At 35.2% G+C, this 22,657-nt stretch overlaps 1 long non-coding RNA gene across 4 annotated transcripts; it reads left to right on the forward strand.

Moving 5' to 3' along the window:
• Positions 1 to 514: 514 nt before the first annotated feature.
• On the forward strand, positions 515 to 19,345 carry LOC111925918 (uncharacterized). 4 transcript variants are annotated; one of them, XR_015282801.1, is made up of 7 exons: positions 523 to 648; positions 1,935 to 2,052; positions 3,334 to 3,421; positions 5,723 to 5,860; positions 10,036 to 10,263; positions 14,995 to 15,086; positions 16,104 to 19,345. It is a non-coding gene; the product is annotated as an uncharacterized LOC111925918 (long non-coding RNA). The 4 variants fall into 4 exon arrangements; XR_015282802.1 differs by lacking the exon at positions 1,935 to 2,052 and adding an exon at positions 4,385 to 4,558 and having other exon boundaries at positions 539 to 648; XR_015282799.1 differs by lacking the exon at positions 1,935 to 2,052 and having other exon boundaries at positions 515 to 648.
• Positions 19,346 to 22,657: the final 3,312 nt, after the last annotated feature.

Here is a 22,657-nt window from a genome sequence, read left to right on the forward strand (position 1 = left end):
GAACACTATTCCTCTCTAGATCCTATATCATGAATTAAAGGAGTTCTTTTCAAGACTTCATTGTCTATCTCCATAGTTTTAACAGGGAGATATTTCAGCTTAATTAAAGCATCTTCTTAATTCTCTTCTTGAAGCTTCTTTTCTTTCCTGTCACTGGTAGTTTATAAAGTCTCTTTTCATGTTGATCTCTCTCTCTCTCTCTCTGGATAAAAAGATTAATCCGCAAGTCTCATCTGGGTAATGAAAGAGTTAACATCTTGCCCAGGCTTTTGTAGATGGTTCGGTGATCTCTGCCGAACAGGAGCTGGAGCCGTCTGCGATGGAAGGTTCCTCATGGCTGCTCTGGAGCGTGTAGTCTCTGCTCCAACCCGCTGCAAGTCCAGGGCCTCCCTCTTTCTTCACTGGGCAGTTTCTAGTGAATTTCGTTACAGCAAAACCTGCAGCCGAGCCAGAGATCGGCCCAGCTCGGCCCGGCCCGGAGAAAACCTTCCCCAGGCCCCCCCATCTCCCGGCCTGGAGACGGGGCAGGCCCGGCCCCATCCCCGCCCGGCCGCATGGCCTGGGCAGGGACGGGAGGCCTGGAGCTCCGCCACCCTCCACAGACAGAAAACAAAAAGAGCCCAGAAAGCTCTGCTTTTACATTTTAAGGTAGGGTTCACAAGTTGATCCCACTTTTCAATGGCCTAAACTGCTGTCAATTCCCAGCAATGACCGATAATTGGTCAGGAGAAAAGACTCCAAGCACTTCCTAGCAACTCCAACTCCCTTAAAAGTAAAATAACTCCATGACAGGATTCAGAACATGAAGAAGAAGGAATATGGAAAAAAGGGAGAGAGGAGGAAGAGTAAGATGCTCAGTTCAAAAGCTGATATGTGAACAAAATATTTCAATACAGAAACATAGAATGGTCAGGTATCAAAATGTTCCACGAGGAATCTAAAAATAATTGTTGGAGGCATAAGACAGGAATAGATGTTAGATGCTGGCAGGGTTCTCCCTAAGTGATACCCCCTATGGCCCCTGACAGGGAAGGACTATTGTGCTAGAAGGACAGCTGTTGTGAGGCAGTACAGTACTCCTTGTATTTACATGTTCCTTAATATGAAAAAGGGCCTTCCAACAGGGGATAACACTAGAGTGACGAGACAAGGCAGTACTAAAAAAATAGGGCATAGCTTCTAATATTGATGATAATAAACAGAACTTGGCCTACATGGGAGATCACAGAGATTAATTTTGTAGCAATTACAAGTCATTAAACAATCATGAAACTGTAACCCAGTAATCAGGTTGCAGTGGTCAAAAAAGAGATAATTTTTCAAGACAACTATGACAAAAGTTCACGTGTATTCTTTTAGGTTGTGGCAAATGAAAAAAAGTTGATATTTCATATTTCTGCTTTGCTGTGTTAATGAGTAGAAGTATAGTAATTTTTCTTTGATTAGATGTGGATAACTTTGGGAGAGCACATAAGGAACTGATATTAGATGGAATAGGGTAGTACAACATGCTTGTGTTGGGGAAAATGTGCTTTGTCCTGACTTGTTTAATCCTTAGTATTGAAGAATGGAACCTTGGGAGGGTTAAACAAAAGATTTTGTCTCTAAAATTCTTTTCATTCACCTCTGTAATGGTCTTTGTCTTCTTGTTATATCTCTACCAACGAGATATCATCACTGGTAGATGCTCTGACAGCTACGTGTTGCAGTAAATTCAAGAAAGTACTGCTTTGTTTTGTGTTTTGTTATGACAGTACATTTCAACTTTGTAATGTACTTCCATAAATCTGTGAGTTTAGTTCATATCTTCCAATCACATCATTCAGCTATATCACACCAGTCTGGACAAACAAGGACCATCCCCTTTTTTGTCTGGAGGAGTTTTCACAGCTTGATGCCTTGAACAGTTGTATAGAGCAGTTATCTTCAATTAGGCAGAGACAAAGGGAAATAAAGTTGGTTGTGAAGGAACTTCAGTGATCTCCAGATGTAGAAGTGAGAACCATTAATCTACCCAATGTGTAAATACTGTGCCAGCAAGGATTATAAAAGGTAATCTTGTTTACATAAATCTTGAATATTTGGATCAGACTGCCAGAATGCTTTTGCCATTTGTTTAGTGTTTGTTACAAGTAAGGAGAATTTGTTATAATGGGCAATAATGTCAAAGAGCAATGCCTAACAGGTTGAATAAATTACTGAGCTATTAAATATACAGTCTATTAAGACACTAAATGAGTTTGTAGAATTCTGCTAAAGTCAATTAAAAGAATCAATACACATAGAAACAAGCTAATTAGTGGAACTAATGAAGATGCCAGTGAAATCAGTGGGTATGTAATATATTATGGATGCAAAGCACTTTTCTGTCTTGTAATATTTTAAGAGGGCTCACTCTATATGAACCATGTTATAACATGTTAACATTAGAAGATAGACTAAAAAAAATGTAGTCCAGAGTAGTCAATTCTAAAAACTAAAAATAAGTATAGTCAAAAGTAATAAATATTTATTAAAAGAAGAAGAACAAAGAAAAATCTGTGTGATAAATCCATGATGAATGATTTCTTTTGAACTTAAATAAGTCTTACCTGTTGCCTTAATTTATTTCTAGGGTTGTGCCACTGTTCTGGTCACCTCTTATATGCTATTTTGGAAATAAATCAGATTATTCATTCTTAGATAATTATTAACATTTTCTGACCAGTCCTAATTCCAGTTTGGAAATTATGTCTGGTTTTGTGGCTAGATGGATTATTTCTTGATCTTTGAAAAATTACTGAACCTTAGCTGAGAATGAATACCTCCGGGCAGCAACATACAATAATCATTTGAGTGACTTTGATACTTACTATCATCTTAGTTTAATAAATGTATGAGGCAGAGACACACACACAAGTCCTTATAGGACATCCCTAATGGTTTTAATAGGAAGATAATGCAAAGTGAAAGCTGACATCAGCCACAAGCCTGGAAAATGGCAAATGAGAGATTTCGAATTCTATATGGATTTTTTAAAAACAAAATTATTTACTCACTTGTTCAGAAATTGTACTTTTTTTCTTTCTAAAATCATCAACATACATTTTAAATTTAACTTTAGTCAATTCTCTGGGCTAGGAAGGATAGTGCATCTGAAATTCAAATCTGTTTTAGTACACATAACTGTCATCAACAGGACACTCTGGGAATGTGACATTGTGTGATTTTCATAACAGAATAGTTATCCATTTTTAGAGCAGAAACTATCACACGTGACTGAATGCATCTGACTAACACCAAATACCAGAAGCCTACGAGCCATCTCTGAAAAACACTCATCTAATGTTTTAGTGAATGCCCATGAATAATGGATACAATCAAAGACAATCAAGCCTGGTTTAAGTGGACTGCATATGATTTGCTAACCAAAGGAATGGAGGTAAGTTGATAAAAAATAATCACCTCTGAAAAACTCAACCAGTTGTTATCCCTTCTCTCAGGAAGCAGAGATGGACAAATTTCAAGCATGTCTTCTAGGCTCTTGGCTGTCTTGATCTTTTTTCCAAAAACCCCTTGTCTGCTTAAGCAAAATGAGCTTGTTTGAGGGAATGGAATCAATCCATTGAGAAAATGGTAAAAATGTGAGTTAACAGTTAATTATGTGAACTTCAGTCATTTTATGTCTGCTACAGCTCTCCTTGAATATCTTGTTTCTAAATCTTATATGAAGAACTTCCATATTCCTACTTTATTTTTAGCTGTCTGTCCTAAGGGTTTAAGTACATCGTATTTTAGACTCTTACTAGCTTCCCACTATTTATAGTCATAGTTTATCATGTAAGTCTGGCATTAATTTCATTATAAACAAGACTAAATTTGGAGGTAGTCTCAATTTCTGTGAAATTTGCATAAGAAAATGGGAAATTTAAGTCTAAATTAATTATTGGGCAATTTCATTTATTGGATTCTTCTGAAACTTGTGAATTTTGAAATTTAGAATTCTGAAACTCCTATAGTAAAGCTTATTAAGTAAAGAAATTTTAGCTTTCCTATAAGCCAGATGTCTTATTTCATTGTTTATATTTCATAATAACAGAGAGCATATGTGAAAAACCTGTCTTCAGATACAGAGATGGAAACAAGGGATTGCATGTGCTACTATTAGAGAACACTAGGACAATCTAATAGCATTTTAAGTATTGCTTGTGTTTGGGTTTTGTTTAGATAAAGATGCTTAGGTAACTATAAACAACAAGAAAAAAATCCAGAAGTATTATGGATTATTTAGTATTCATATTAGCTAAAGCAAAAGCACATTCACAAACATACACATATTCACGCACATGAAGCACATTCATAGCACATACACAAAAACAAGTGTTTGTTATTACACTTTTCCTAGAAACCTGAAGGTTTTATCTCTAAAAATCTTTCCTATGAACACATTATGATTGAAAAAGAAAAATAAATCAGCATCTCTCAATACAACCAAAAGAGAAATATGAAATATTAAGCATTGTAATATGTTCATGATCCCTTCACAAGTCATTCTTGGCAGTTCTTGCAAATGAAGAAGGTAAGTTAACTTTTATCAAATGTATTATTACACAGATTTGTATATAACTACTTCAGTGATAAAACATGCTGAGACTTACTGAATCACAACCTTTTAAAAAATTAATAAATAATAAGAAAGTCATATTGAAATCACGTTTTACTAGTTGACTGTTATTGAACTGGTCACACTAATAAACTAATTATCTGCCCCTTTTAGTCTGAAATACTATTGATTCAAATTTTTTAAAATATTGAGATATCTGCTATTGACAAGGTAGTATGGAGTTAATTGTATGCTTGCTTGGTAAAGAAATAAAATTATAAATTAATAACTTGTCTAACATAAACAATTTGTTATATTTGGTGTGCATAAACAATATAATATTCTCTATCCTTGCTTCCTCTTGAATAATTTTGCATATTCAGAGACTTAATTGCCTACTGGTATTACAAAGGAGGATCTTGGCCATGCAACTCATTTTCATTGAGACTGAGTTGCTTAATATATATGTTAGAGTAGCTTCCATATGCTGAAGTCCTCTATGATAGAAGGAGGCATAAATGCTGTGTTAGATTTGGAAAGATTAACTCTCTAGCTTTGTGATGATAAAGTATTGAAAACACCGTATTCAGGTAATAATATTCAGGCAATAATATTACACATGTAAAATATGACGTATATTAAGTTTGAAAAAGTACATGTGCCTTCTGTATGAAGAGCTAAGTGTGTAAAATTTGAAGGAAGTGTGGAGTTCATTTGAGAATATCACTTGAGAGGAAGTGGAGACATTCTTCAGAACAGGTAAATACAATCTTTTTATATTCAGGTCCTAGAGATGTAAATGTTTATTGCATTGTGTGATTCTGGATTCTCTGTAGGTATGTTTACTACTTTCTCAGACATAATTTGCACACTCTCCTTTTTATTTTTTCCCTCATAGGATAAGCTTTTTTTCTTTAAAATGCAGTGTGAAACAATTTATACTCTGGTCCCAAAGACAGTTCACTGTTATGGCAGCATTTACCTTTCACCATGAGTTGAGCGTGCAGAATCCTCCCAATGTAATTTAATGAGACCTTTGGGTCCCATGGAGTTTTCCCCTGCCAGTTGCTGATTAAAGCTATTCAGGCTGGATGAGAAAAAAACAACTAATTATAATAATATAATAATTTTGTCTTTTAGGTTTTACGAAAACTGTCTGGAATAGTTTCCTGGTTGTTAATGATCCTTAATAGAGCAGATGGAATTCTCCAGTCTGAGCAGAAACTACAAAAGAGTCTCTGAGGTTTATGATGTGTCATTTGGTTTGCATCCGGCAGAGTAAGCCAGAATGAATCTAAAATAAGGAGAATGTTGAGGGGCTTTGATTCTGTTGCTGAGCTATTCCCTATATAACATGTGTTGTGTTGCTAATTTGCTGACTTGGAAACACCAGCAAGGAACTGTGTTGGGAGTTTTAAATTTTAAGCACTGAAATATTCAAGAGATGGCATGATGAGACGCAAAACTTTAAAAAAAACAGTAGAAAATCTCCGTCTAAAATGTAGCTTTAATGCACTCTAAGGGCTAATAACTGAAATCACTCCAAAGGCCAGTTGTCTTTGTAAATACCTGAAATTGCTTTATATTAAAGAAAATGAAATAGTAAAACTCATTTTGGCAAATTCTGACACTTTTAAGAATTATGACCTCTAAATCTTGGTAGGTCATAATACTTCATTGAATTTAGACCCAGATTCTTAGTCTGTGTCTGCCTTGTTAGATACCTAGATGCTTAGACATCATCCATAATACGACATCTATGAAGCCATTCTGTTTTTAAAGACCCATGAAGCTAACTTCCCTAGGCAGCTGCTTTCCCCATCCAGTCCCACAAACTATACAAAGTTTCCTTGGGGCATAAAAGAAATCTTCTTTAACTATCCTTTATATCATGAAGAGATATCTCAAAATTGGGATTTCTGCTCCATCTGGACATACACTGTAGGCAAGCTTACCACAAACACACAAAAAATGCATTTGATGATGGGATTCTTCATATACTATTTGAGATGCTGATAATCAAATCTTTGCTACATAAACCTGACCTAGGTCTCTCATATTCTGACAAACTTGTCTCCTGGTCATGAGGATATTGGCTATTGGTGCATCTTAACCAACACCTTCCTTTCAGCAATCTTCAAACATATCAGCAGTTACAGATGTATGAACCAAACAGAGAACCTAAGACTGTTTGTACTTTTTTCAGTGTTTGACTATCCTCAGAATAAAAAAAATACCCTTTCTTCTCCTCAGACAGAACATGTATTTTCATAAATGTGTTTCAATTTGTTCCTGTTGTTTCATGTCCTGCCAGTAGGTACAAATGAGAAGAGTGATTTCCTTTTCTTTTCTGATTTCCTTCCCTACCATCAAGTAGTTATACAAAACTCCCCTGACCCTTTTTGTTATGAAGCTGGACATCCCCAGTTCCCTCAGCCTTTGCTCATGTGAGAGATGCTGCAGTCCCTTCATTAGCTTTGTGGCCTTGTGCTGGGGTTGCCATAGTAAGTGCATAACACTTGCTGTGCTGGGGACATACCAGATACACCCACACTAGGGCTCAGGGGACTGATCCCCTCCCCTGACCTGCTGGCAATGCTGTGCCTAATGCAGCCCAGAAGGCTATTGGCCTTTCTTGCCATTTATGGCCTGTTGTCCACCAGGATCCCAAGGTCTTCCATTCATCTGCTTTCCTGGTGGTCAAGCCCCAGCATGCATAGCAACATAGGCTTATCTCTCCCCAGGTGCAGGACTTCTAACTTACTCTTTTTGAATGTCATGAGAGCTGTCTCTTCCCAGCTCTCCAGACTATCCATGTCACTCTGAAAAGCAGCACAACCATCTGGTGCTTCTACTTTTGTGTAGTTTGCAAACATGCTGAGGGTGTATTGTGTTCCCTAGCACGGGTTATTAATGAAGACACTGAACTATACTGGATCCAGTACCGACCCCTTGGTACACTGTGGCTTGCCCCCAGCTGCACTTTGTACCAGTGATCACAAATTTCTGGACCTGTTTTTCATCAAGTTTTCAATGTACTGCACTGTCCCCTTATGTAAGCCATACTTTATTTATGATGGTTGTTAATAGAGACAGTAGCAAATGACTGGAGGCAGTGTCAAAGCCTTCACCAAACTGAAGGTAATCAACAACCACTGCTCTCCCCTCATGCACCAATCTATTCACCTCATAATAGAAAGCTTTCGAGTTGGTCAAGCATGATTTTGTCTTTATAAATTCACACTTTTGCCAAGCTCTACAAATCAGTGATGTAGATTTATGAGGATTTTTAAAGTATGTTTTTTCACAAGGAAATTACCTAAGTATCTCTGATCCTGAGTGCTTGCAATGGTTTCCATCAGGGTGAAATGGAGACTACAGAGTTCCACATAACATCTTTTCTTGTCCTTTGTTGGAGGCAGGACCCTGCAGCACATAAAACTGTATTCTGGCCTTTTTTGTGTTCTTATAAATTGAAAAAAACACTGAATGTTTTCCTAAAAGTATTCTTTAACCAATTTTTTTTTTTTTAGTTAGAAATCATGAAAAAAAGAAGCTTTTATATTAGGAACAAATTTTTATATATTTCATTGAATCTGAACCACTGTATCTTATTCTTGAATAACATACTTTTTCAACCAGTCAACCATTAAAAATTTTGTAATAATGAATTAAAATATATTCAAGGCTGAAAACATTTGTTTTGAAATGTGTGGCTGGTAACAGATATCCTTAGCCAGATTAATCAAGGCTTATAATATAAATGTTAATGAGCCCTGAACTATAGTAGAGCAAATTGAAAAGTCAACTGTTGTTGAAGGCAATGTTAAAGTACCACACCTGAATAAGCTTTATGTTTCTTTAATACCTCTCTGATAAAGAATCTTAAGTCATAAACACTTCCAGAAGAAAGAATTTTGAAAATGTTTGCTGTATGTATGTATAAAGTTTAAAAAAATAAAAAATTTTTTTGGGGGTGAGTGTTTTAAAATTATATCATGAAACTTAGAGGGCTCTGTAAATCTGGCCCCACAGTGTGAGATATAAAACTTCAGTTATCTGGTGTAGTCTTTAGTAATCTTCTAATAGTGACCTGGCCATGAAGATGTGAATCCTGTTATTTTAAAATCTGAGAAGGAAGACAGAGCTTGGAACAGGCATTCCTGTTCCTGCCATACAAGCTTTGATCTGCAAGACCTATCAGTGGGAATCTATGTTGCTTCTTGTAGAAAGGAAAAGATGAAAAAGTGTTGTTTTAATTAATGTTGTTGTGGAAAGATGACTGGAAAAAAAAATCAGATGAAACCAAGGAATTATATTTACATCCTAAGAATTTATAAAGCTACAGGAATTTTAGGGTAAAATACAGTTGCCTTTCCCTGTCTGTAATGCAGTTGGCATGTTCAAAACCTATTCCACAGTGGTTCCCTTACACACACACCTGCTAAGGGGATGGAACAGAGGGTGGAGCAGAGTGGAGACACCGTGGCCAGGCTCTGTTGAAGTCCTTGAAGGGAAAGGAACCTGATGGTACTTTACAGCTGATAAACCACACAACACCTGTCAGCCAGGGCAGAGAGGGGAGGAGATGTCCTGCTGCTGAGCCAACAGCTGTGGCGAAATCTCTCTCCTCAGATGAACTTGGTTCATTGTAACCCAGCTGTAATATTAACACACACCTCCATCCCAAAGTTACTCATCTCCATGTTACAACCACTCCTTCACTGGGCATGTGCTATGTGCTCTGTACCTTTGAAAACAAAGCAAGAAAAATTTACACCAATCAGTAACAAAGTCATTTATGACTAGAGTCACTCACACTCCAACTAAACATAAGGAGTGTAAAATCTAGCTGAGAACGAGGGAATGTTAGGGAAGTCTCCATTTTAACTGCTGGGTTCAGTCAATGCGCTGAACCTGTCCTCTCCCCTGTACGGACACCTATTGTGTAAGAACCACGCTCTATGCACACTGAATATTTTTATCAGGGATTAGAGCTTGTCTGTGTATTGTTTAAATACATTTTTGAAGTCAGATACTATCACCAGCACCTATCAAAACTAAATCTGTCACAATTTTATATTCATAAAGAATGTTGGTGTGAGTCCTTCATGGGCACTGGCAGCCATTGGCAGTAGCATATTCAAATACAGTGGAAGAGCAACTGAGGGGTTTCCCTTTTGCTGCTGGTGTGTGTCCCCAAACAAGGCAGTCCTGCCCTCCCATCCAGCAGGACTGCTCAGTGAAGGGTCCCCATAACGGGACACTGGCAGACTGGCTGGGCACAAGGGTCTCAGCTTTCCTGGGGTGCTGACAGACAAATTAAACACTAAGGGTCAAATAAATCTCTTCACACTAAGGGTTGAAGAAAACTCCCCTTTTCACATGACAGTTGTTTAATCATTAAATGCTTTGAAAAACAAGGTACTCATATGGCTTTTCTTCCTTCTCAGTCTCATCGCATTTGGAACCTCTTCAGGATCAGAAAACAATTATTTCTGCTATCTCACACATTCCCTGTTTGATATCTCTAAATTCATGTCACAAGGGAATCGCCTGGTAACTTACCTAGGTGTAGGAAACCTTCTCCAGAAAGTTCTTAGCTGGATTAAAGGAATGTCTACAGTCATTTTTAAAACAGGAATTCCATACTGCTGAAGGAAAATCAAAGCTAACATGAGGTAAAAAGTTTTCACATAATATTTTGTGAGTCCAAAAGTTTAAGTAACATCTCTGCAGGGAAACGTAACTAACCAAGGAAGTTCCTCTTTTTCAACCAACTAAATAATAAAATCAATATTATTAAAAATATGATGAAAAATATTGCATTACATATATTTTTTTATATTTCTCCTGAGCCCAAAATATTGCAAAGAAAATAATCTATTCAGAAAGGTGAGGTAAGAAGATAAAACTGGTATATCCAGGAAACATCGTCAGATTTTACATTCTCTAACATGAGGGTCTTTCAAAAAAAAAAAAAAATCAGGTATTATAAATCAAAAAATGGAGAAGGAAAAGGAGATACATAGGAAGAAGTGTGAAAAATTTTCCACTACTGTACAGTTAATTTCCGAAACGATGCAGTTTATAACATAGAATATCAAAAGAAGTATGCTTTTTTAAAAAATCCTGGTTTACTTTTCCTATAATATCTATTAGCCTGAGGTCTGGGAATACATGTACACAATATTAGAAGTGAACAGTGTAAAGCATTTGTAGATTGACTTGACCTTTGATCTTTTAAATTAAATTTGCTCTTCTGTCAAATAGCATGTATGGAAGTAAGTAAGACTTAAAAAAAATCAGTAAATTTCTTTTGATGAAGAAAATAAACTTGCTTAGTGATCCATACTCTTAAGGGGAACCAAGTAGACTCCTCTGGGTGATGGACTGGTGGTGTTGGGTAGGTGCTGGAAGGTGAGAAGGAGATGGCAACAGCTGCAGTTGCTGTGCAGGAGAAAAAGTGCAGGAGGTCTTCAGGGTGACAGTGCAATGAAATCCAGTAGGAAAACAAGTTTTCTATTGAAATGGAGCAGGAATACAAGAAATGTCTGTCTGATATTAGCCTGCAGCTAGAAGATGAGTCTCTGGGGACTCATCTCTGTCAAACTTACCTCAAGGATAAATTCTCTAAATTCCCCAAGGCAGGTTCTGTAGCTTGTTTTGTGCTCTGAGCACAATGGCTCCCTGATCACAGAACCAATTTCAATTTTAGTGTTTTTCAGTGGTTTATGGCAAATGACCCGGTTTTCACAGCGTCTCTGTACCATGTAAGCAAAACAGAACTATTCTCTTACTCTTCAGGTAACAGAAGGGTAAAGGAATAAAATAATCCAGCACAATCAGAACATATGCTAGTAAACACAGACGTGTGGATAGAATATATCAATAGGTGGAATGTAATCAGTAGATATCAATATGCCCCTACTCTAGAGTAGTAAAAATATAAATGAATCTGGCTTTTTAAAGGGTATTTTGTAATGTCTTCTTTCAGATTTTAAGTGAGATAAGTAGTTTTGGTTCAATTTTAGAATGTAGAAGAACAGTGAACTTTGGAAAACATGTTCTTTCCATTTGTCAGACATAGTGGCATTGTGTCTTAATAGGTTTTGCTTCATGATATGCTGCAGAGCTGTCTGACAAAGAAAGAAGAGGGTCATATGAGAAACATTAATTTTAGTAGACATATGCTTACTTGCTCCAGTCACTTAAAATAAAAATAGTTTAAAGCAACAGCATATGTTTGCAAATCGGTCAGTGAATAATAATACTTTATATCTTTCAATAAAAGGCCTTAGAAGACTTTGAACTTCACAACAGCTCTGAAGCTGGTATTTTGATATTCTTTTTTCAGACAGATAAATGGTTCTCAGGGGCTTTTAAACCCATCAATTTTAGGGTCTCAGTTGAGAAATGCTGCAGCATTTGCTTGCTTACCTTTTTTCTTGAAGGAAAACAAAGAGGAGAAGAATTCTGATCTTTTTCCATTCTCGTGCTTTGTTCAGAAACTATTCCCAGTCTAACACTTGTCTCATTCTTCATTTTTTTTTTAAAAAAATACGCTTATTTAGAGTTTGAAGTTTTAAAAAAGCATGTTCAAATTAGGAACCTTGAACAGTTTAACTAAAACTTTTTCCAGAAATAGTTTTCATTATACCTTTTCTTAGAAAATTATATAATGCCTTTAAAGGCAAAATATCATTAGAAATCTAAGAAAATATATATGCACACATATAATTAATGAAATTATTAGGTAGAATTCTATATCTCTTACTTTTTTTGGAAAAAAAACTTTCTCAAAATTATGCAGAAGGAAGGAGGAAGAGACAAAAACTTCTGCAATCAATAGAAACTATAATATGAATATAAAGTTGATGATGAATAATCTATTAAGCTGCTGACAAAACCTGTAGTCTGAAAAAACAGATATTAAGCTCTGGAACATAAGGACAGAATCATAGAATGGCTTAAGTTATAAGGGACCTTATACAAAACCTAGTTCCAAACCCTCTTCTGTGGCAGGAACACCTTACACTAGACCAGGTTGATCAGAGCTCCATTCATCCTGAACACTGTCAGGGATGGGCAGCCACAGCTTCTCTGGGCAGCCTTTGAAGTGCCTCACCAATCTGAAAGTTAAGAGTTTCTTCCTAATACCTAATCTAGACCTGATCTTTGTCCATTTGAAGCCATTCCACTTAGTCCTATCATCACTTGCCCTCATAAAAAGCCGCTTGCCAGCTTACTTATAGGCTCACTTTATAATAACATAAAGGTTCTCTGAGAAGTTCATGTAAGGGCTACATATTTTGTACATTTCAGTTTCCTTTGAACTTTATAGAATTTAGCAATGCTTTTAGACATGTGGGTTCCTGCTGTCCATCCTGTAGCTGGCCCTACTCTGAGACATCTAGATATTTATAAAGCAATTGAAAATGCATCTTTTTGAAATGTGGCAAATGTATCTTCAGTTCTCTGTTTTCCCACAAAACCACACTTAGCATAGCATCCTTAAACCAAAGAAAAAACCCCAACAAACCCAAACAAACCAACAATGAACTCTCCCCCACAAAAAACAACCAATCAACCAACCAAACAATTAGACCAAAAAGGAAGAAAAATACAAAATAATTCTAATTTTTACTATAATTCTTCACTTTTGAATACTTCTGAAACAGACTTCTTATTTCTCTTTCCAAACTAAATATTATTGGTTGTGGTATTTTTCATTATTTCCCCTCTCTCTGGCTCTTACCAGAGCAGATAATTTGTTTCTTACCATTTCCAGTTAAGAATCACTAAGCAGAAAGAGGCATTATTAACACTCATCTTGGACCCACAAGCTCTGCTGTAAATACGCACAAAAACTGCTCTTTGTGTGAAAAAGTAACGAGTAGAAGTTTTCACTTCACTGCTTCAATTGCTATTCTCCAAGGGGAAACGTACAGTGTCCGTGCCTCATTGAACATGGATTCGATGTATTTCTATTACAAGGAACAAGAACTTCATTATTCCTACTACTGCTACTACAAATTGATGAGCTAAAACACTGGCTTTTTGGAAAGGTGCTTTCTAAAATGAACCCGTAGGTCATTCCAAAATAAAAACCTCTGTCACTGTTTCTGTGAGTGAGTGTCAGCAGACTGTTAAATATAATTGTGTTGCTGTGTTTTTTTGTGATGACATTTATTATTTCCCACCTGATAAAACAGACTCCTTTTCTCTAGAGATTGAAGGTCCTCCTGGAGTTTACATGGATGTAATGTTAAAGAAAATAATAAATGTCTCTGGTTCTATGAACAAGAAATGTGCTACATTTTTGATAGCATGATTACTTCATTTCTTTAAAAAAAAATCCTTCATCCAAGAACTTCAAACTATATATGATTTTTTCCTTGAAAATTACATCCACTCAACATTTTGGTTTCTCTTAATAGAACACAATTTTTTCTTCTCACTCTCCTGTCATGGGTCTGATTTTGCAATACAACAGTTCAAAATTTCCTGTATAACCTTCATTGAAAACCATGGATCTAATACATCCATTTAACAAGACACAGTATGAAAGTTTAGTGACTAGCTTGCTCATTACAACCTCATTTACTGTCCTCTAAATTTGTAAATTGCATGCTCCAATGCAGGTTAAGAAAAAGATAACAACTCTTTCATATTTTTGTTCACATCCTTTGTTTCTGCTATTGGACCAACATTTGGTGGTCTTTTGTAGTGAAAATACTTTATGCCTAGAAAAGGGTCCTTAAAATTTTTCTCATACATATAATCAAGCAGCATGGGAGAGGAATTCTTTTAGGGATTCAGGTTGCTGGTCCAGTGCCTATTTGTTTCGTGACTTTGTACATGTTCCTCTTATCTAACCAGCTGTTCCTCTGTGTTCAGATCAGAATCTGATCTGACAAGGGTGTTTCTTGCTTTGTGTATGTGTGAATTGACTGCCCAATACAATGGAGCATTGAGGTGCTTTCGCATATCTGCTCTACTTTAATACAATAATTAATTATAATTAAGCAGGAGTTACTTGTCCAAGAGAATTCTACAACTCTTCCCTTGCAGGAAATGTCTTGGTAATAAAATCTTTGTCAAAATATTTTTGAGAATTGAGATTTTGAGAATCTTTGAGGTATAAAATCATAAATATTGGTTCTGCTCAAAAACAAGAATTACGGTTTTTAGTATATATAGCACTATAGCATAGTGCTTATAGATGTTGAGATTTTAATATACAATTCACTTTCAAAGGCTTTTATTTATCCTCTGTTAGGAACAGAAGGAAAAGAGAGCTTTAGTCATTTTTCTTGAGTCAGATAGCAACTAACTTTTCTTTTATTGCATTTTTCATCTGATTTCTGGTTTCAAAGGATCTGAGATAATAAATAATGTTCATGTTTCAGTTTCCTCATGCTGTTGGTGGTGATGAAAGGAAAGATACTCATCCTCTTCTGTGATCAGCATCACCCACCAGTGATGAACCAGGTGAAGGGAGGTAAGTAGGGGTAGTCAGTGACAAATGAGGACACCAGATTCCTGGGAGCAAAAGCAATAGATATTCAGTGAGATCCCTGGAATGCTCTCTGCAGCCTACCCACAGCATGGGGTCATGCACAGATCTGGTTTTGAGTTAATGAAATGGAAAGTTAGCTAGATGTCTGGGTCAAATTTTCATTCAGTCATCACAGCTCTACTGATGACACTGGAAGGATGCCAGATAACCTGTGTCCAACCTTTCTTTTGAATATCTCATCTTTCAAAAGTCTTTATCCTGCAGTGCTGAGTGCCTTTGCTCCCACCTGATCCTGTTAGTGATCATGCTTAGAAGACTGAGCCATAACTCTGCCCCATGTCACTCTTCCATCTCTATTATCTCATGTAACGGCAGTCCAGGGACAGGGGGAAAGATGGGTACATGGAATAAGCACATTACTAAATAGTTTTCTTCTATATTAGCTCTCATAGAATTTTTCTCTCGTCATCTGCAAAAATGAAGAGTTTTAAAACATTTTAATAAACTTTTAAACATTCATTCCCACAGCAATGCTAATAAAAAGTATTGAACTTTTGCACCATGTTCTCTTTAAGGCTTGTCAAGTGTTTTTTGAGTATCCAGTTTTTGTGATAAAATTCCAGAATGATAAATGAAAACTTTTTTTCTTCCAGAAGGGACTGTTCCACAGTACTCAAGTAAAGAAAGATCACTCAGGTTCAGATTAGATGTTTGTGGTCCAAATGACAAAGGGTGGCACTCCAATAATTTGGAGTGCATAACCATTAGCTCCCCATTCAGTATATGGGAAAGGCATATTCAGGATGCAAGTAGGATCAAGTCAACTATATTTAAGCAGCATATTATTTGTACAAGAAGCACTCTCAATCTTGTTTGGGAAATATTCTATTGTATAAATATAAAAGTTAGATATTTAGTAGCTCAGAGAAACTCAATCTGCAACTGATACAAGTGTGATGATACCTCACACTGCCTCCTTTCTTCATTTTTAATGGACAGCTGAAAAACTGCAGTGAGAGACTGGTGATACCAGCCAATACCTGAAGGCAAGTGAATGCCATCATGCCACTGGAGGGTGATTGGAGGCTTTGATATTCTACATCCCAGAGAAATAATGAAAGCATCACTACCATGAGATGAATTCTTTCAACAATCCTTGGAATAGGACAACTGCTGAGATCCATGACATATTATATGTTATGATCCCCATTAAAGTGTACTTCAATATACTTACACTTGAAAGGCTGCCCAAGGCTAAGTGGACTGATTTATTTGTCATAACAACATGTATTGTATAAGTAAACTTGAATGTGGATAGTGAATGCAAATAGGAATATGGGCACAGGAAGAAATTAAACTCCATGCTCCCTCAGAGTGAAAGATTGCAGCAGTCATTTATATGTTGTTTATGAGACTTAAAATGTTTACTATTTCACGTGTTGTGTTGACAAACTAGTCTGTCAGACATGATCAGTCAGGTGGCAAAAATTAATCTTCTTTTCTTCCATCACATACCTTTCCTCAAGCCAGAGTATCTGAGAGATGTGTTTTATAATGAGAATGGGTAGCACTTTCTTTGACAGTTATTTTTACTCTTTCTATTCATAAAGTCACTTATGATACCTCTGCCCTCTGGTTTTCCATTTTTATTCTTACTTTTATTAACTGAGTTGATCTTTTTACTGAATCCGTTAGCATATAAAGGATAAATTTTTCATTCAAGGGAATTTTTAAAACTGGTGATGCTATGCCCTCTGGAAACAAGTCTGGTTTTAGAGCTTCCTCACCTGAGATGGTCAGCAGAATGAATGTTGCTTTGGTATTGCTTCTGTAACAATGTGAGCTGTTTGTCCTGCACCTTCTTGGATAGATGTGATGGTCTGGGCTCCCTCTGTCCTTTTAATGAGTTCTTCATTAAAAAAGAGATCTGATGCTTCCTTTAGGGTAACTTAATATTTTCTTGTACTAGTATCTGGTTTTCTACTGAAAGCTTAAAAAAAAGACAACAGAGAAGCAAGAAATAAATAGTGCTCAGTCAAGTTTTAGCTCTTTCACCTAGTTATTCTGGTTCCTGCCTCAGTTTCTGAAATTCATAAGGTTTTAATTTGACATTTAGGTTTGTTTTGTAGGTTGAAAATTGGAATAAACAAAGTTGATAAACATATTTAGTCACTTTTAAAATGTTTTATCATTAATTCAGGAGATCTGAAATAGTTTTTCTTTTTTTTTTAAAGAGCTTACACTTTTACATTTCTAGTCAATAAATATCACTTAACTGGCAAATACATAAAGGTAGAAATAACTCTCTGATATATTTTAAGTGCATAAACCTGATGGCATGACTTTCTAAAATTATTAGACAGTGCAAAGGAGAATGGGAAAAATTGCTCTCAATACAGAAATTTCTTTCTAACGCATCATTTATAGTCTCTAAAATACTGTCAAAGTAAACCAGAAGCTATGATTTTGGAAAGACAAACACACAGACATCAAATCTTATGGTCATTAAAGTTGAAAGCAAAGTAGTAATTGCTGGACACACTGGAAGGGTAAATCTTGAGAAGGCCACAGGGATGACAAAAGTTCTATTTGTTAAATCAACAGTTTGGAACACAAAAGCAAAGAATAAAGAATGAGGACATCAGTAGTTCTCTCTGTTACTGGAGCTGCATAAGTGTGTGCAAAACAGATCTGAAAGATCATTTTAGACACAGTAAGAATTCTGTATTTGAGGAACCGAGAAGGTACAAGAGCTTTAGCTGCCCTAGCGTCAAGGAGGTTCAAGTACTATGAGGTTGGAGTGATATTGAACAGACAAAACTCCATGTTTGTTTAATCCTGGGGAAACCTGGAACAGCTAGAGGTAAATCCAATGGGTAAGAATAACAAAAAACCCAGAAAACCCACAACAAACCAGCAAAAAAAATCTAATTCCTTGGTTTATTTTTCCTTTTTCTAGTTCCCTAAAGTTTGTTATCTTTCAAAATGTTCAGAAACATAACCTCTTCCTTCTAAATCAAAACATAGTTTAATTTTAAGCTTAAATACCCTTTAAAATGAATCTGAGAAATCTAGACGCCTCTTCTGTGAGAAAAAAAGCAAATCTAAGTCAAGTGAACTGTGAAGACAAATAGGTTTTAAAGTTTCAATTGAAAATTTAGAGCATCTCAGTGTGCTGGTTGTCCAAGTACTGCTATTCAGGTGAGTGAAATGGGCCCTCAGAAAATGCTGTAGGAAATATTAATAATCCTTTAGTAGTTTAGTAATTTTCATATTTAAAATTTACATCATAATTGTCCACTGTATTTTTCCTCATGTGGAATTTGAGAGATAATTATTTAAAAATAGGATTTAATTATAGTAAAAATATTGTATGTCATGTGGAAGACCTCTGAGATTTAATAGTTCCCCACAAAACTGAACATGATCAAACCAAATGATTAGCAGGAAAGCTAATAAAAAATAACAAATTGCCAAATTAAAATGACAATGTATAACAATATATACAAAAGGAAATCTTTCTAATCTGTGCATAATTTCACTTAGTCAAATGAATTTTGTTCAATCTAATGGATTCCATGGTAAAATTCATACTGCCTATTACACAATTCTAGTTCTTTCCTTGAAAATCTTTTATATCTACTGTTAGAATAAAATACTAGCAAAACCTTAAACTGAAAATTCTTATATTGAGTTTGTATTCATCCACCTCCTTTGGTTAGTCATCCAAGGTGTGCCTAATTTATGTGTTCAGCCACTAGAATTTTGGTCTTTTTCCTATTATTGAAATTCAGCTTGAGCCTTGAGTATTTTATGCCTTGCCTACTCATTCTCTTGACTCCTCCAAACTGTTCTTGAATAAATCTTCTAATTTTTTTTTTTTTTTTAAATTTTTTTTTTAAGATCACCACGGTTTCTCAGAGTTTAGTTTATTATATTGTATTTAAATTATCTGGCAATTTTGCTTACTGTCGTAAACTCAGGTTTCTTCTTCCTACTGTAAATTCTTACTGGTATTAGAACTAGTAGTAGACCTATAATTCTTTGTTAAGCAGACAGGCTATTTTTAATAAAAGCTATTTTTGTAACATTGCATAATTCTCTTCTAGAGAATATTTATCTACATCTTGTCTATAGCACTAGAAATGAAATGTCATATATATTTTCCTTTACTTTTATCTATAAAAGTCACTTAAGAATCCTATATTTAATCTTTAAAATAAATTACAGGAACAACTCTATCTTGTCTGAAATATTAGTTCCTTTAAGAGATTTATTTTATATAATCTAGTCTGGATGATTTTACTGGTAATATTGTCATATTATTCCATTTTTTGTTCAAACACTGAAGAGAGACTGTTTTTCTAATATATCATGGAGCTTTTAATCACATTTTATGGAAACAGTAAAAGTAGGGTCACTGAGCTATATTGAGTTTATATTTATCACATCTGTTGCAAAGGTAGATTATTATATTCAGTGAATGTGCTCTGAAAAAACTACAGAAACTTGTTTCTGTTCTAGTTGCCTGTTACAATAGCAAGTCCCTGATAACCTCTACAAAAATAGCATTTTGAATTTTATATTCAGTACACTGCTTCCAGTTTTCTGATAGATCTAGCATAAGTTTTTGATGGACATGATGCATTGAGCTCAAACACATATTTAATATTGTATTAATACCTGGCTACTCTATGAAATGATTAATATGGTTCTCTTGAACCAGAGAATGAAGATGACTTTTCTTTAAACTAAACATGTGATTGAACTAGAAATGTCTCTTTGGAATATCAGATGCCTTAGTTTCCGCAATAAATGTTGTCAACCTTATTTTTTTAAAACATTAGAAAGCAAACTCTTTGTGGTAGTTACAACATTGAAAGTTGCAATTCTGTAATAATTTCCACATTCTTTTTCTTTCCCAAACTGCTTTCAAAGAACTATATATAATTTCTCAATTCAGATGAAACTATTTCCCTGGGAAAAGTTCTGAACAAAGAAATTTATTGATGAGGGACTTATGAATGTACAGTTCAGGAATAAACTTTCTGTCTTAAGATCCCATGGAAATTATCAATTATATGGATAACAGTTTTATATAAACTAAAGACCTTTGCAAGATTTGGCATAAGAGATAAACTATCACTGTCTTTTTAAGGTATTCTTTATCTGATATTGTTGCAAGGGGTACCACTGTGACTTATTTTCCTGAATATGAATCTTTTAAGACCATTTTACAGATTTGTTGAATTATTCGAGTTGCATTGAAATTATTTTAAGATAAAAAAAAGAAAAAAAAAGAGTAAGATTGCCTCTATTTTATAGAAATAATCAAATTTTCTACCAAATTCAGTGATTAGAAGATGGAATTTTCATTTTGAATTTTGCATTTGAATTTTGTTTTTTTCAAGAGATTGAAGTTCACTCTTTTATTATACCATATTTTTTGTTGTTTCTATAAATTTCATAGCCCTCATAACTGATCAGAGAAGTTGTGATTTTCCCTGGGAAACATTTGAAGAGTGGGTGAATTGGGCTCTGAGTAGCCTAATTTAGTTGTCAGTGTCCCTGCTCATTGCAGGGGGCTTTGACTGGATGACCCTTCAGTCCCAAGCAGTCTATGTTTCTTTTAAAAAAGATGGTATTTTCTTATGAAGATACTGATAAATAAGTCTTATTCAGTGAAAGTAGAGTAAAGTTAACCACAGACTTTTAGAAGAGAGAAATGCAGAAAATGCTCTGAAGTTGACCTGACAGATTGTTTTATGAAGGCATGAGGGGAAGTGTCTCTCACTCTTTTTGAAGAAAAATATTTTACTTCTGAGAAGAGGGTAGTGTACATGAAGTATAATGGTTCTTGCCATGGCCATACCAGCTTAAAAAAGCTCAGTCAAGTGAACTTTTACAGCGATTGAAAAGCCTTTTATTACATCTAAGGAATGCATCCTAACAACTATACACTCACTCCATGTGATGCTATTGTGACTAAGAGTAAAACAAATGTGACTTTTTTAAAAAAAGTACTTTTACATATGAAAATGCAATCACTATGTTTCAGTAGCAAAATCCAACCTCAGAATTATGTAACAGAGTAATAGTCATGCCAATTGGTTCACATCTTTAAAAGTTTTCTATTTTTGTTCACAAAGGAAATGATCCTTTTACTAAAAATATGTAAATATGATTTTACTGAACTTATTGCTGAACACAAATATAAGCAGTTCAAAAATGTATGGTATTTTGTTAACAGTATAATAGACTTCTGGCAAATGGTGGAAACAGTAAGAGCTTTCCAAAATAAAACAAATTAAGAAATTAACTAATTAATGTTTGCACAGCAAAGTGAAAATATGAGTTTCCCTTTGTGATGTAAAATCATAAAAAATATTAAAACTATGATAAAATATTTTGTCATGGGAATTAATGACAAAATATTTTTGAAGATTTTCAGACATCTTGTTGTTCTAAGTAATTCTTTTTTTCTTTTTTTTAGTGCCAGCACTATGACTTATCTAAAATACTTTCCTCATTTTGAGCAAATGAGACAGAATTGACTCCAAACAAAATAGTTATTTGGGCAATGACTTCACAACATGAGCATAGTAAAAGAACCCTCCTGGAATTTTTTTGTTTTTTCCTGAAACTGAACTTTGGAGCTTACCAGAACAATATTTTGTTTTATTATTTTATTTTATTTTATTTTATTTTATTTTATTTTATTTTATTTTACTTCTCTCCCAACTTAATTTTGACTTAATCTTTTCTGCACAGAGCTTTATCTAGTTCCTCTCCCCATCCCCTCCTCTTGAGTAGCAGTTCACTGTCCCATATGCCCAGAGACAGCTGCTTTGTGCTCTCCCAGGATACCAGACTTATCAATATTGAGGACAATAGTGCTTTGCATCTTCATGTTGTTGTAAGTTTGGGCTTTTTTACTGGAGAGATGACAGATCTGTGTCAGTGATATAGCTTCAAGTGGAGCAATGAGAGTAAAATTGTTATGCTGAGTGAAAATACGGAACATGCAGCTTTGCCTGCAACAACTATTAATGTTCTGTGTGCTGGCTTCTGGGAGATACAGCATCTCCATCCTTTCTGAAGATAGCTTATTGTAGAACACCCATGATATTAACTAGGAAAGACTAGGAACAAATGACAAATGACCATACAATGAGAAATATAAGACAGAGTACAAAAATTAAGTCAGCTGTGAAAGCAAAAACTTGAAAGGGAAATAAACAGAGAAGGAAAGGCACCACAAACATTGCAAAGTCAGATATGTGTTAAAACTCATAGGTGTAGGATATCCAGCTGAGTGTCAGTAATGCAATATACATTTATATCCTTGCTTTCCCTTCAAAGGGTTCGACTGAACAAGCATGTTCTCTTGACAGTACACTGCAACTGACAGTGCTTCTTTCTTCTCTTCTGCAGCTTCTTTTTCTTTCGGCACTTAAAAGCACTATTTTTAGTAAATTGAGGCAAGTAACTCAGGCTTCCTTTAGCTGCTTTTTTGCTGAGGTGCCTCAGGGTGGGGAAGATTTTACATCCCA

Source organism: Cyanistes caeruleus, chromosome 2 (assembly GCF_971803275.1).
Source record: "Cyanistes caeruleus chromosome 2, bCyaCae1.hap1.1, whole genome shotgun sequence".
Classification (NCBI taxonomy): domain Eukaryota; kingdom Metazoa; phylum Chordata; class Aves; order Passeriformes; family Paridae; genus Cyanistes; species Cyanistes caeruleus.